The sequence below is a fragment of the Ictidomys tridecemlineatus genome, chromosome 1 (assembly GCF_052094955.1).
Source record: "Ictidomys tridecemlineatus isolate mIctTri1 chromosome 1, mIctTri1.hap1, whole genome shotgun sequence".
Classification (NCBI taxonomy): Eukaryota; Metazoa; Chordata; class Mammalia; order Rodentia; family Sciuridae; genus Ictidomys; species Ictidomys tridecemlineatus.
The window spans coordinates 149,636,343-149,653,000 of record NC_135477.1 but is presented as its reverse complement, the minus strand read 5'-3'; the positions used below and the strand labels follow the sequence as shown (position 1 = coordinate 149,653,000).

Here is a 16,658-nt window from a genome sequence, read left to right as displayed (position 1 = left end):
CAAGTCCCTGGGTTCAATCCCCAGCACCACCACCAAAAAAAAAAAAAAAAAAAAAAAAAAAAGGATAAAAATCACATGTGATTATTTTCATAGATATAGTAAAAGCAATGGAAAAATTCCAATCAATTCAAGATAAAAACTCTCAGCAAACTAAGCATAGAAGAGATTTTTCTCCACCTGACAAATAACCATTAATAAAAAACCTACAGCTGAAGTGCTTATTGATGATTGAATGTTTTCCACAGAGAATGGAAACAAGGCAAAGATATCTTTCTTACAACTTTTATTAACATTTTACTAGAAGTCTTAGACAAAGATGTGCTATAAGAAAAATAAATAAAAGATACATGCTTTGGAAAGGAAGAAGTAAAACAGTCTTTTCTTACTAGTGAAATGACTTTGTTTAATGGATTTTAAAAAGTAAAAAGAGCTAGTGATTTATGTTACAATGTTGTAGGATATAACAAAGGTATAGTTCCATATATTAGCAATGAACAATTAACAATAAAAATTGAAAAATAATATTTATTTTAGCATAAAATTCAAATACTTAGGAATAAACTTAATGAAAGATACATGTCTAGAAGCTATAAAATATTGCTGAGAGAAATTAAGACGTAAATTAATGAAGGGCTACCTATACCATGGTCATGGAATGGGAAGCTCAGTATTATTAATATGTCAATTCTACTACACTAGTCTATCCCAAATGAAATTCCAAGCTTCTTTTTCTTCAATAAAATGACTTTTAAATTTATGTGGTAAGGAAAAGTACCTGAAATAGTCAAAGCAAGAACATTTTTAAAAAAGGAGAACAAACTTGGAAAACCTACCTTCATTGGTTTTATAAGACTGACTACATAGCTAATCAAAATAGTATAGTATTTATCAAAGGATACATTAATAAGGTCAAGGAACAAAACAGAGTCTATACATAAACTCCTAGATACCAGGTCAAGGGACTTTTGACAAGAATGCTAAGGAAATTCAGTAGCAAGAGAATTTCTTCAATAAATGATACAGAGACAACTGAATATATATTTGAAAAAAATAAAAAGAACACTGTTTCTTTTTTATTTATATGTAAAATTAGTTCACTATGGGCCACTGTGATTCATTACGGGACTTAAAAGCTAAAACAATAAAATTGCTAGACGAAAACAGAATTTTTTGCAAATTTGAATAGGCAAAGATTTCTTAGGTCATAGAAAGCACAGAACGTTAAAAAAAAAAGCTTGATAAATTTGGTTTCATCCAAATTAGAAATTCCTGCTCATTAGACACTATTTAAAACATAAATAGCTAGGCCACAAATTTGTCAACATATATGTCTGGCAAAAACTTTTGTTTTGAATATATGAAGAACTTCTGTACTCAACAATAAAAGGCAAGTAATCCAATTAAAAATGGCCAAATGACTTAAATAGAAACTTCACTAAAGAAGACATACAAATGGCCAATAAGCATATGCATTTGTCAGGTTTCTATTCCTATAACAAAATACCTAAAGCTGAATACATATGAAGAAAGAGATTAATGTGGCTCACAGTTTGGGAGGCTGAAAGTACAAGATCAAGCAAGCCCATGGAATCAGTCTCTGGTGAGAATCCTTAGGCTATACTGCATTATGGTGGACAGGAAGCTACTGGTGGATGTAGGGGTCAGACTTTTTCTTTTTTTTAAAAAAACTTAATCTCCAGAGAAAAACAAATGCATGCAATGAGACTAACGTCAAACTCATCTGAGGGCAATGCCCCGAGTTATCTAACCACTTCCCATGAGGTCCCACCTTTTTCAAATCCCACCACTTCTCACACTACCACACTGAAGACAAAACGTCCAACACATGAACTTTTGGAGGGCAAACTCAAACCATATCCAAACCATAGCAGCACGTGAAGAAGTGTCCAACCTCATTAGGCATCATATGCAAATGAAACTTACAAGGAGTCACCACTAGGTGTTGACACTAAATATGGCCAAGGGTGGTGGGGGCAGACTGGAACTCTCACAAATTGCTGGTGGGAGGGTGAAATGGTCTAATCACTTTGGGAAAACTGTGATAAAAACAAAACAAAACAAAACAAAACACTTTCTTTGAAAGTGAAATATATGTTTATCCTGTGACCCAGCAATTCTACTGCTAGGTTTTTACCTGAGAGAAATGAAATTATGTTCCACAGAAATCCCTGTGGAAGAGTGTTCAAAGCAGCCTCATTCATAAAACTGGGAAATAGCCCATGTATCCATCAGAGAAGAAGGGATAAACACACGGTGGTGTGGTCATACAGTGAAACACCAAGCCAGATAACAGAACAAACATCTAATACAAGCAATATCATGAAAGAATCTCAAACATATGATGAAGGAAGGAAGCAGATATGAAAGTGTGCGTGCTGCGGGATCCACGTATAAGAGAGGCTGAAATAGGAAAAAGTAATGTATGGTGATAGAAATCAAATCAGTGGTTGATTCTGGGGGTGAAAGATTGAGAAGTGTGAGGAACTTCCTGGGTGAGAGAAGCATCCTGTGTCTTCATATGTATTCATCAAAATAATGAACAGAACACTTAAGACCTGAGCATTTGCTTGATGTAAATCACCTTAATTTAGGTAGGAAATCATTTTCTTTCACTGGGCTTCAAATCATAATTAATAAATTTGAAGGTACTACTTTTAACGTATCACAGGATGTGATGATTATATTATACTGGAAAAAATGCTATGAATAAAACTATTAGAGCCCAGATGCAGAGAGACAGGCAGTGACACACGCCTGTAATCCCAGTGACTCAGGAGGCTGAGGCAGGATAATTGCAAGTTCAAGGCCAGCCTCAACTTTTTAGTGAAACCCTCAGCAACTTAGCAAGATCCTGTCTCAAAAAAAAAAAAAAAGGAAAAGAAGGCTGGGGATATAGCTCAGTGGTAGAGGCTGGGTTCAGTCACCCGTACCAAAAACAACACCACTACTGGAAACAAAATTTAAAGCAATGAGAACTACATGCTTTAAATCTGTTCTTGAACTCAAATCTGCCCGTTTAACATACACTTTTGGGCAAGCCAGGGGCAAGTGAGGAGTGGGCCTTTGCTGCCTTATGGTCCGTGGGCAAGGTGTCCCTCTTGGCTGTGATGTCCACAGATATGAGCCTCAATGGCATTTGTTAACTACCTCTTTTTTGAATCTGGAGTCTATGAAAGCCGTTCACTAGACTTCAAAAGCTGGGCCTCATCTCAGTTATCTCTTCCAGGAGCCGGCTGATCCCTTTCCCCCCAATCTGTGACATCAAAGACTCATTTTCATTGCAAAATCGTTTCCCGCAATGGCATCAGACTGCCTCCCCTTTGGAAGGGTTTGGAAACAGTGGTGAGTCAGAATTACTCTGAGAGGCACGACCCACCCTCGTTCCTCCACCTAGTTTGGCCCAGGGGGACCTGGCTCTGAAGGAACAAGGCCCGAGGCCTCTCTTGTGTGGACCTGGGGCTTACTGGGCTCGGCTCTGCAGCCCTGTAGGAACCAATCTCTCAACCAGGCTTTGGAGGAGGCAGGATTTATTCACTTGTTTTTATTTATTTTCTTGTTTATTTGGTCACTGGTAGCAATTTTTATCTGACTGGGGAGTTCAACTGTACTCCTTTTGTGAACTGACAGAGCGTAACCAGTAAGGGTCGGCTTTGATTCTGGTCTTCCCCATCCTTTTATGTCACGAAGATATGTCCCTCTCAGGTTCTTAGGTGAGAATCTCTTTCTGTTTATTCTGCTCCCCTTGGGTTCTTCACTAGGATGTATTTTGTTTTTTCTAAAAGAATATAAATATTAACGTGTGTACCTGTGTTATAAAACGAAGAACATTAGCCAAAAATATCTGTGGATGAAAACAAAATGAAAGGTTGCTCCCTGCCCCCCCCCCAACCCCCATTTTGGAAGTCACAGATCTGCGTGGCTGGTCCCTGGGCTCAGGGCTCACCGTTCCCGTCTTACTAAATCACCCACAGATGCGAAGCTTCACTCTAATTTGGATTCTGGTGCTGTGTTCACAGACGTAACTGGCTTCGTAAATCTATTTCATTTTTTCACTTTTATTTTTAAACGTGGCTAGTTTCACAGTCTGTGTTCATTTAACTGACCTTTTCGATAGTAAGAGCTATTTTATAAGGCAGCCGAAGTGAAAGTTATCAGCAAGGCTGGGTAATGTAAAGTATTTATGAATGAATGTGCAAAAACGAATTTGGGGGTGTAAAATGTGAGGCTGTGCTCAGGCCGAACTGCTTGTGACTTGAGCCTTCTTTGCAGTAAAGCATAATTCATGCTGCTGTTAGCCCTTAAAACAGGAAATAATATACCCATTTAACTTAATCACGATTTATATTACATGTGCATATTTCTAAACAAATGTTGTAGATGGAGAGTTTGGTAGCAATAATATTTATGAATTACACTTTTAGTTAGCAAAGGAAATGTGTGACCTCTTACATTTGGTTTGACATTTGAATTTGGTGTTCAGTGTATTTGACAGGCATGATGGATTCTCATTAGCTCAGTGTATAAACAGGAAATGCTTCCTCTGTGAACAGTTATTAATGTAGGACATCCCTGAATTTGAATGTTCAGTTGTTTTCTTCTGGTTTAGACCATGACATTTATTTAATTTCTCTCTTTAAAAACAAAAAGTAAGAATAAGGCTTTAATATTGCGTAAAGCAAACCTGAGCCACATATGAGTGCCAAGCTGTGAAAAACAGAACCTGGTAGCTGAGCTGCAGGCAGGCAGAGTTGGGAGGGAGCGGTGTTAGCTGCGGACAGCCCCCAGGTGGATTTGCAGTTGCCTTAATTTCTAAGTAAGATAACCTATAGGAATTAGAACATGACGTGGGGGCAGATTGGAGTAAGCTCACACTTAACCTTTACCCACAGCAGGATTAAAGCGGTTCGTGCAAAACGGGAATCAGAATAAATTTGCAACATAGTTTAAGGCAGCAATTTTATTTTGCATTTTCAGTACTAACTTGGTACTTGCCCTGATATCACCAAATAGGAACTGGAGTCCAAGAACGCTAGAAGTGTCTGACTTCTCATGGGAATGAGGAAGAACCAGGCCCGTCGGCCAGCTGCCCCTCTGTGGGCTGGGCCTTATCCCCAGCCCCTTTTTCTTAGAATCTAATTAGAAGTCAGTTAGAAACCCGGAAAGTGAAGCTGGCAGGCCCTTAATCTGAATTTCAGGTCTTCTGAGAGGGAAAGTAGCGTTTTTATTGTTGGAGGTCAAAGTTTAAATTTAGTTTATATCAGATTACCAAAATATGCTTTCGGTAAGGTTAGATTCTCATGCTCAGAGAAAATGGAACTATAATGAAAGCAAACAGGGCGAGAAATAATCCCATTACAGATGAACTCTTCACTGGAGTCTCAAACATTTGGGAACCATAATAAAACCATCCCCACCGGGAAGGTAGAGGCTGAGCAGCAGGAGCTGGGACGGAACCTCAGGAACCACCCTAACACACCATCCCCTGATTCCCTCCCTACCCTGGCCCACTGCAGCCCTGCTTTACCACACAGCACTAAAATGGCATATTCATTAATTAGGTTTTCCTTCCACCACCCCTGTTAAAAATGAAGCCCCATAAAGGGAAGGATCTTTGTGTATTTTCCACTGCTGTATCCTCAGTATCTATGCTATGGCTTAGATATGGCTTAGTGTTCCTCCAAAGCTCCTGTGGGAGATGATGCAGGAAGGTTTAGAGGTGAAGTGGTTGGGTTATATGACAGCCTTAACCTAATCGGTGCAATTACCACCCGGTTAATCCCTGTTAGGGATTAACCGGGTGGTAATTGCAGGCAGGTAAGGTGCATCTGGAGGATGTGGGTCATTGGGCATGTGCCTTTGGGGTATATATATTTTGATCCTGATCTGTAGTATCTCTCCCTCTGCTTCCTGGAGCATGTCCCCACCTGTTTTCCTCCTCTACACTCTTCCACCATGATATTCTGCCTCAGTTTGGGCACAAAGCAATGGAATCAGCTGTCTATAGACAGTCTTCTGAAACTGTGAGCCCCCAAATAAACTTTTCCTCCTAAAATCATTCTTGTTAGGTCTTTCAGTTGTAGCAATGGAAAAGTTGGCTAAAACAATCTAGATCCCACCCTGGCTCATTGGAATCCTTGGCTGAATGTTGGAACAGTGAAGAAAATGCACTCCTCCAAGCAGAAAGAAAAGATCTTTTTTTAAAAAAAACAAAAACAGATTCTGAAATTAAAGCAGGGAGCCAGCCCCTTTGGGTTGTGAGAAAAGCAGTGATGACCCCAGAGGAGGAAAGTGGTGTCCTCTCCGTGGGTTCTGGGAGAGAAGCCATGAGTCCTGGATTGGGGGATGCCATCCCTGGGTCCATGAGAACAGGTCCCATACCTGTTTTGTGGGGGCCTAGGGCTGAGTGGAGGCTCCATAGCTAGGTATGGAGCAGAATGAATGAATGAGGGATTGGGTTGGAGGAGCTCTCTGCTGTGTGCCTGGAAGATGATGTCTGTCTTTCCCATACTCCTTTAGGACAGTGAATTAGTGTAGGATGAGGATGAAGTGAGCCCTTCCAGTGGTAGACTGGAAATGGGAAAGGTCCCTGGGACATGATTCTCCTAAGAATCTGCATGAGCTGCGGTGAGCAGGCCTGCCCTCTTCCTGGATAGGACCAAGCAATCTGAGGGCACAGAAAGGACTGGCAGGAAGGGGTGTGTCTCTCTTCAAAGCCGGCTTTGCGGTACCTGAGCAGTCTACGAGTGTAAGACATTCCTGAGCCCGAAACAAATAGAGCATTACCTTTTCTGATAAGCCTGTGGGGGAACCCCCTCCTTCATGCCTTCTGTAGAAATCACATGTGAAACAGACTTCTTGCCTCTGCCTCCAGTGAAAGTAATTTGCAAGCCCTCTTCTTCTTCCTCCCATGGGAAATAATGCCCGCACAGTCTTCTTCCTTAGTTTGAATGGTATGGGTCACTGTATTCTCTTGATCTCTTAAAACAACAACAACAACAAAAAAAAAAACCACAAAAAACAGAAACACAATAACAACAAAACGTTTATCAGTCTTTTAACCCCCATATTGCACGCCTTGCCTCCCAAGCCCAGGCGGTAGTGATTCTCTGCCACAGACCTAAGTGGAAAGCCAGTCTTCTGCCACCAACTCTCTCAACAAATATTGATTCAACATGAATCCACTGAGAACTCACTCTGGATGCACCAGACATGGAACAGTGAACCTGACCGATGTGGTCACTTCCCTCCAGGAGATTAGATACTAGCTGGAAGACAGGATCTGACTGCGTGTTTTGGAGTGTGGGGGACCTGGAAGTGGGGATGGCTATGGGACCTGACCTTGGCTGGGCCCCAATATGAATGCTGCCTCTGTGATCCCAGGGGTGGGCCTTGCAGGCCTGCTGCCCTCATGAGAATCCTTATTTTCAGAGATCCTGCCTGCGGCTCAGCGTTCTGGGGTAGAGAGCAGTCCACTGTAGGCCATTCCCTAGAGAACCATCCCGCGAAAGGAGAGCAAGACCAGTCCTTTGCCGAGGCAGATCTAGACTGATGGTTCAGCCTCTTTTTACCTGTGCCACCTTCTGAAGGGTAGGACGTTTGTCAGGCAGAGCTCAGGGGGCATTATTTTGCACTTTCTATACGCTAGGCCCATAGTCTCTTGTGATGGTGCCCTTTGGTTTACTGATTGCTATCTCTTCTGATCCTCCATTCATATCCATCCTTCTGGTCTCAAAGCCTGGGAAGCCTCCACCAGGAAGCTCTCCCGGAACACTCAGATTTTAACTTATCTCTTACTTATCCTGTGGCTTTCCTAGCTGGTTTCAAAGAGAGTCACATATGTTCTGCTCTTCCATCTGTCTCTGAGCTTACAGGCGGATGGGGCTGTACTGGTTTCTGATTAGCTTACTCCATGGTACTTATGAGCACGTCCTGATGCTGATTAAAGTGCTTCCACATCCACTTTACTATTTAAACTTTGTATTTTTGAAGTGATTAAAGACTTTTCTATTTAAAAATATTATAAGACTAATATGTGTTTACTGTAAACAAATAAACAACATAGAGGTACATAAAGAAAAAGTCAATACCAAGTTTGTGGATCCTCCTGAGGTTACCAATGTTAACAGTTCAGGGTGATTCCATCTATATCTTTCTCCATGCTAGAACTTAAATCATATACACACATGCATGTCCTTTTCCTCTTTTCTTTTAATTGCTTGACTTATGCTAAACATATTACTCCACATCTTGACAGTCGCATTTTAAATAATACCACATCATGGTATTATAGGAGCTGGTAAACTTGTTGAAAAATGTCTTCCCTATCAGGAATGTGAGTCCATTCAAGCCTTCTGACCAATATGACTAACTTTAAAAGTATTAATTGGTATAAAAGAATAATAAAGGAAAAGATACTCATCAATGAAACAATAGATATTAAGGGAGAATGGATTGTAATATACAAGTAATCAAATATGGAAAAAATCTATCATGTCCTTTTTTACATTAGTAAATATAAATTATCATTTGTTCTTTTTCTAATAATTATATTCAGTGTTACAGACATCACATAATGTATTCTACCCTGTAACTGAGGAATATCCATTTAATTTTAGTTTTTGCCCTAGTAACAATGCTGCAGTAAGTGTTCTTGTCAAGTATTGCTCATAGGACATATTCCTAAAAGTGTGACTGTAGGTATTGTAAATTTTAATAGATGCTGCTAGACATCTTTCCTAAATGTTGTGGCAAATAATCACACCTTAGTGATAAAACAGGGCCCCTAATTCCCCATATCCTTACTGGAACTGGGCTTTATTTATCTATTTTGTCAATCTGATATTTCAAATTTGTTGTTTTAATTTACATTTACCTCACCACCGGTGAAGACGCAAGTCTTTTCATTATTTGTTAACAACTTATATTTCCTCTTATTTAAATTTTTTATGTCTTTTTTCTATTTCCTGATATTTTTCCATTTCCATATTAATTTATGTAATTCCTTTATTATGACAGCACACAAACTCTTTACCTTATGGGTTGCAAATATTTTTCTCTCATCTATTGTTTTAATTTTGTGTCTGATAAATCTGGCTTCCTAAACATTTAAGATTAATGAAATTTTAAAAATATTAAACATTTCTCATTTTTTATGACTCTTTTTGGATTCAAGAAGCCCTCTCTACTCTGGGTTTACATACACATTCTCTTGAATTTCCTTCTAAAATTTTGGATCAGTCTTTACTGGGAAGTTATCTCTATATATGGTATGCAGAAGGGTGTAGCCTTAGTTAATAGATGGCGTTGGACTGACTATCCATAGAGGACAAAAACAAAACATCCTTTCCCCACTCACTTCCCCTGCATCATGTATGGAGTTACCCTACCCTTATGATATATTAGGTTTCCTAGTTTTGCTTTCAAAACTCCATCTTTGGGGCAGAAGACCATGCCCACTGTTCCAAAGATGCACAAGGTATGAACAAGAGCACTGTCTTTTTTGCTTGATGCCTAGCTGTCAATGGGGGAAGGGGAGGGTTTAGATTATGTACTCTCAAAGTCAGGCCTATTCCAAGTTCTCAAAGCAACAAATATCCCTCCTTTTAGCTTAAAAAAAAAAAAAGTAAAAACAACCAGATTTTGAATTATGACAATCATCTTAAATCACTGACTTCTCAGTGCCGGTGACTGCAGAGTCCTGGTGTAAGAGATCCTGGTCACAGGTACCCTTGTCCTCAGGAGGCTTGGGGGCGGTGTCTGGCTGGCTTTCTTTTCAGCATCTACTCCCTGGCTAAGATTTTCTTTAGGCCAAGTTTCAGCCTGGAGCAAATTTTTTATGGCTGTGAGCTAATCCCCCAGCAAACCCTGGTTTAGATAGAATCGCTGACACAGTGCGAGCTCTGGTGATTCAACTGGGGCTGCGGGGCTATATTTATGGCTCCCTGATGTCAATAGGGGATCATTCTTATTTAAGAGATTCAGTTTCGGTGGGGACAGGGTTCCCACTGTCTTCCCCAGGGGGCCTTGGAACCTCTTGCTCAGGACCTGGGCGAGTGGGAGGCTGCCCTGGGGAGGTCCTGCCTTGGAACCAGCAGGACCTGCGGTAAGTTACAACCAAGGTGGGCTTTTCATCCTAGGATTGCAAAAGCCTTAGAAACAAATAAATATTTTCATCTCCTATTCTGTCTCTGGGCAATGGGCCCAAAAAAGCATCTTGATTATTCTCAGTGAAACCTGGGAGAAAAGCTGAGGATGACTTAATTCCCTCTTCCTCTCTCTCTTTCTGCACTTAGGTCTTTGGGTTGGGGACCTGGAGCAGGGGTCCCAGCAGCCACTGTTCATGGGTGTGAGCCAGGCAGAACTCTGAGAGGTGCGGCAGGGAGCACGGCAGATGCCTTCTGAGCCTTCTCTGTTTGTGCCCCGCATGGACAGATGAGTCATTGCATAGGCTTGGGGCCAGCAGGAGGTGACCAGCTCTTGGTTTGGGCTTCATTTCCATCACCAATCTTTTCCTTAAGTGTCTAGAGCCCTTGGAAGAGCTAAAAGCACCTTGTTTCCATTAGGCTTGACTTTCTCCTCTATAAAGGTGGAGTCAGACTTTTTAAAAAAAAATTGTGATCACATATTTATAACATAAAACATACCACCTTAACTACGTTAAGTACAGTGATATGAAACACAATTATGAGAATATTCATATAGTCGGGCAGCTGTCACTACCATCCATCTCCAGAACTCTGTTCATCCACCCCATCTGAAACCCCATGTCCACTAAACAGTAGCTTTCCTGTCCCCTGGGGTCAGATTTTGCCACTGCAGGTTGGGGGAGATGGAGGCTGAACTCTGATGGGCCTGGAGCCTGTCTGGGAGTTGGGAGTTAAGGTTGTGGATACCACATGGTCCAGGCCCTTTTGTCCTCCCTCTTTCCTGAAGCCACTGAAGAGAGTCAGTCCTCTCTGCTACTGCAGAGGCCCCAGGAAGCAGCCATCACCCTGGATGGGAGCCCACTTCACCACATCTGGAAGGTCAGACAAGCAGGCAAATCTCATCGTCTCCATTGGGCAGATGAAAATATTGAGGCCAACAGGGATAATGGAACTTACCCGGTTACCAAGTGGCAGACTGGGCCTTGGATCTTGTAACCACTTCTGTGTGTTTATTGGTAAGCTCGAGGGCTCCCACAGTGATCCCCAGGCCAGTGGGGTCATCCCAGGGGAGCATTGCTCTGAACCCAGCAAGGCGTCCAGATCAGCCCCACCTAATTCAAGGCCTTTGAAGTCAGTGATGTCAAAAGCCAGGCAGCCTTGTCTTTTACCAGCTTTTATGGGGCCTAGAAGAGGATGGAGGCACTTAGAGATGGCAGGCAGATAAAAAGGAAGGGCTGGGCCTGCCTTGATAAGGTGGCCTTCGAGGGGGGAGGGGGAGACACTGATGCTGCCAGGTTTGTGGTTTCTGCATGGGAGTAAACCCGTGATTTCTGGCAACGAGGAAAAGCTGTGAAGACAGGCTGGCGGCCCCGGGATTTAGTGGTTTAGCTTTGTTGAAATCCCCAACTTCAAGGACTTCCCCTGATGACTGAGTTTTGTCAGGCTCATTAAGAGCGAGCTCAGCCGAGCTCCCGGAAGAGAGGAGGGAGAGAGGGTGGGTGAGGGATGTCCAGAGCATCTGGGGAGAAGGAGCTGTTGCTGCTCCTGATGAATGCGTGCCCACTGGGACAGACAAGACACATGGTGAGGAAGATCTTGGCAGGAGGGCTTTCTTGCCCATGTGCTTCCTGGGCTCCCTTTCTCAATGGTCACAGGGCCATGGAGCAGTGGAGGATGGGGCTGGGGTACTTGGGCATCCCAAGGGCTCTGGGCTTGGCTAGGATGCATCTCATGAGGTCTCAGGGTTTTGGAATGAGCAAGCAGAGAGCAGGTGCTGTGCCCTGGAGAGAGGGCTCCCTGGGGCTCTTGGAGCACCATCACCATGACTGAGCAATTATGAGGCATGCCCAGTGCCTGACTGCAGCATGGGTTCAGAGGAAAATAAGGGGTCCTACTGACTAACCTCGTGCTCTCAAATGCCTGCAATGTGAGGAGGATACTTGCTATTCCTGTCTTACACAGCAGAGAAACCTCAGGCTCAGAAAACTTAAGTAACTTGTCTAATATCACACAGATAGGACAGGTATGTGAAGCCATGTTTGGCTTCCTAACCCAAGCTTTTCCACACAGGTTAGAGAACTGCAGGAGAAGGGTCTGGGATGGGTGCATAGTGCCACAGCCAGAACTCAGGACACCTTGAAGTCAAGGGGAGTCTGTGCTCATGTCTCCAGAAGATGAATAATAAGGCCAGCACCTTCCTGTCATGGCTCACAGAGAAGGAGCAAAGACAGGCCCTGCAGAGAGACCCCAAAGGCCCTGGAAGAGGGGAAAATTTCTGTGATCTGGGGCTTTTGTCTGGGGAGAAAGGAGGGGGCTATATTTGAGCAGGATTTGGAGGGTCTATCCTGCTTAAAGAACATGAGGTTGGGCAGAAAGTCCAGGGAAACAGGGGTCTGTTTGGGCTAAATCAGTCATGTGCTCCTTGCCCTTGAAGAGCCTAGTGTCAATGAGAAGATATTTATTCATTTCTTCATGTGCTCAATACCAAGTACTGAGCACCTACTGTGTGCCAGGGACCTTCCCAGGCACTGACAGGAGGTCAGCTCCTGCCCTTGGGTCCCACTGGCTAGGCTGGCAGTTTGCATTTCCAGGGTAGCATCAAGATGCATTTAGTTTGGAACAACCATCTCACCTTCTCTCCCTACTCCTCTCCAGGCACTGGGAATCAAACCAGTAGACAGTATAACAGAATGGTTAATAGCGGGGTCCCTGGAATCACACAAGTTAGGTTTATATCCCAGCTCTGTTGTTTACAGGCTGTGGGACAAGTTACTTTACCTCTCTAAACCTATTGTTTGTCTATGAAATAATTTTACCTTCCTCATAGGATCATGGTAAGAGCTAAACCAATGATGTATGGGAGTAGTTAATAAATGTGCACTTATTAGTGTGCTGGGAGCAGTTATTAAATGTGCACCTATTAGTACCACTGTTGTTATTGCTCTTTTTTCATTTTCCAAACTAAATGCATCTTGATGCTACCCGGGAAATGCAAACTGCCAGCCTAGCTGGTGGGACCCAAAGGCAGGAGCTGACCTCCTGTCAGTGCCTGGGAAGGTCCCTGGCACACAGTAGGTGCTTGGTACTTGATATTGAGCACATGAAGAAATGAACAAATATCTTCTCATTGACACTAGGCTTTTTTGGGTGCACACCTAAGATATGAGGAGTCACCCCCCCATCCCGCCATTTGTTTTAGGATTTAATATCCATGGAATCATTAGAAAAGTTAGGTGAATTAGGTGATTCTGGTTCAAAGTTGATCAGTTTTCTGAATTTATATGTAACTTAGAAAAAAAGCAGATGATCCAATGAACAGCTGGGTGGAGATTTGAACAAGAAATTCATGGGGCTGGGGATATGGCTCAAGCGGTAGTGCGCTCGCCTGGCATGCGTGTGTCCTGGGTTCGATCCTCAGTACCACATACCAACAAAGATGTTGTGTCCACTGAAAACTAAAAAAATAAAATATTAAAAAATTCTCTCTCTAAAAAAAAAGAAATTCACCAAAAAAAGAAATACTTATAAGCAAATGCAGAGCTGGTAAGCAAATAAAAACAGTTCAATCTTATTATATTTTTTATAACAATACAGCAAGATAGTTTTTTACTTTGCAGGCCACTGAATTAAATTTTCAGTGATCATTGATGATATATTTTATTGGAAAAGGTGTAGAGAAATAGCATAGACATGGGCAGGGAGTGCAAATTGAGCAAACTTTTGGAAGAAAGGTGGCCAATTCTATAAAAATGCACCACTTTTGACTTAGTTGTACCATACATAGGACTTCTTCTTGTGGATATATAAATAAATACATATAAATAAATGTAGCTAGTAACATGAAGTTTTAAGAACCTTCATCATATCACCACTTGTTATAGAAAAAAGAAATGGAAATAACTACCAATGTCCACCAATAAAGGACTGATTAAATGAAGGTACATTTGTAAATGGAAGATCTGGCAACCATTATAAAAAGCTTGGTAGGTCTGTAATGTATCTTGGAAGTCTTTACATATTGCTAAGATACGTTAAGTACAGAAGAGAAAGAGTACTCTTATTTGCATGCAAATTAAATGTCGATGCCCATATATACGTTTACATGTAGAGGGAATATATCTAAAGGGATGCATGGGAGACTACTCACTACTCATGTGATTCTCGACAGAGGTTCTGGGAGCCCAGGCAGGGACACTTATTGTTGAACCTATCTTTGCATAAAGTCAGGATTTTTATTATATGCATGAATTACTTTAATAGTTTTAAAAAAAGAAAAAACTCAAACTAATGGAAGCTACACATTTGCAGTTAAGAGACAGAGTGATGCTCCAAATTTTGTGGGTGTATTTGGACTAATATCTTGTTTTTCTCAAAATTCCACTAAGACTTTCCTTAAAAAATGGCTCCTCATGAGGGAGGCTGGAGTTAGGAGTTGTCTGTTTTGCCTCACCACCTGTCAACACCCACACTTCCATCTCTCATCTTTTAAAAAGCAGTTATAGCATAATTTTATTAAATCACTATTCAGCAATTACATTATTTTGATGCTGAAAACACTACTCACAACTGAGCTGTGATGATTTGCACTTTCCTGATCAATATTTCCTCTCTGAGGTTAAGCTTTTATCATCACTAAATCAACACCAAACTCTCCCTCAGTTGAATAAAACTCATATTATGAATCCTTGTTCTGTCAACTTTTCCTCTTGAAGAAATCTCTCCTGGAGCCTTCTGAATTGGCTGGGTGCTTCCCAGATCTGACATCTGTACGACGTTGTTGTTTGAGATCATGCTTCATTAATTCTCCTGGTTCTCTTGTGCTAGATCTGGTTTCCTGAGTTCCATGTCTATCTCTTCCTTGACTTACTTCCCCATTTTGGCAGACCACGCCGCTCCCTCCCCATTAACTTTTGAAGAGGTAAGCACTTTTGTGACTACCTGTGTGAAAATGTATTTGCTCTACTCATGCTCACTGATGGTTTGGCCAGGTATAGAATTCTAGGTTAGAGACAACTTTCCCTTGGAACATTGGTGGACTCGTACCACTGTTTTCTAGCTCCCCGCGTTGCAGAAGAAAGCTATTATGTGGAATTGGTTTCTCTCTGTGCCCTTCTACTCAGGGAACTTTTCATTGTCCTTGTTATTTTGAAACTTCATGATAAACTTCCTTAATATGGATATATTTTTGCATGGTGTACAGGGTACTTAAAAGATCTCTTCAATCCGGAAACCCATACCCTTCAGTTCTACGTATTACTTCTGAATATTTATTTCCTTGAATACTTCTTCTCTCATTTTTTTCTTATGTTCTGCCTCTCTCTCCTCCCCCTAAACTCCCATTATTTGGATGTTGAATCTGCTGAACTATTTCTCCCGTATTTGTATTTCTGGCCTGTTTTCTATCCTTTTGTCTTCCATTTTCTAAGCCACTTCTTTCATTTGAACTTGAAACTTTTATTGTATTTGTTTTGTCATTTATTTTTAAAAGTTTTCTAAAAATTATTTTCCATTTTAAAATATTTCTTTTTTTTCAGTAACACCTACTAACTGTACATACTAATGGAACTTACTATGGTATTTCCATACATGTGTACAGTATGCATTGATCATATCCAACCACCCTTCTTTCTCTTTTCCCTCACCCCTGAACTCTTCCCTTTCCTTAGTAATCACTTCTACTTTCAGGTAGACCTTTTGTTTAGTTTTGTTTAAGTTTCCACCTATAAGAGAGAACATGTGGTACTTGTCTTTCTGTGTCTGACTTGTATATAATGTCCTTTAGTTCCATCTATTTTGCCATAAATAACCGGATTTCATTTTTCTGTATGACTGAATAATACTCTATTGTGTATATTGATCACATTTTTCTTTATTTATTCATCTGTTGATTGGTACCTAAGCTTATTCCATATCTCAGTTATTATGACTAGTACTCCAACAAATTTGGGAATGTAGGCATCTCTCTCTTTTCTCTCTCTCTCTCTCTCTCTCTCTCTCTCTCTCTCTCTATCGCTCGCTGGAGATGAAACCCACACATGACCTTGTACCTGCTAGACAAGTGCTCTGTCACTGTTTATCACTGAGCTATATCCCCAGCCCCGTGTATCTCCTTTGTATGCCAACTTCATTTCCTTTGGATATATATCCAGGAAGGGGCATAGATAGATCATAGATGTTATGTTTTGGACCTGAATGTCCTCCAAAGGCTCCTGTGTTGAAGTCTTGATCTTTATGTAGTAATGTTCAGAGGTGGGGCTTTGGGGAAATGATTGGATCATGAGGGCTGTAGCCTCATCAGTGGATTAATCCATTGATGAATTCGTAATTTGGTGGCATTATTAGGAGGTGATAGAAACTGTAGGAAGTAGGACCTACCTGAAGGAAGAGGGTCCTTGGGTACATGACCTTGGGAGCTCTGTTTTATCCTTGGTCTCTTTCTCTCTCTATTTCCTCACAGTTTCTTCCACCACACCATCCTGCTATGTTATTCTG

General features: G+C 41.5%; 1 long non-coding RNA gene across 1 annotated transcript; it reads right to left on the bottom strand.

Annotated features, from left to right (window-relative positions):
- Positions 1-3,531: 3,531 nt before the first annotated feature.
- Positions 3,532-11,520, bottom strand: LOC144377568 (uncharacterized). Its single transcript, XR_013438562.1, has 3 exons — positions 11,124-11,520; positions 6,805-6,998; positions 3,532-3,796 (listed from the first exon to the last, which is right to left on the bottom strand). It is a non-coding gene; the product is annotated as an uncharacterized LOC144377568 (long non-coding RNA).
- Between the last annotated feature and the right edge of the window lie 5,138 nt (positions 11,521-16,658).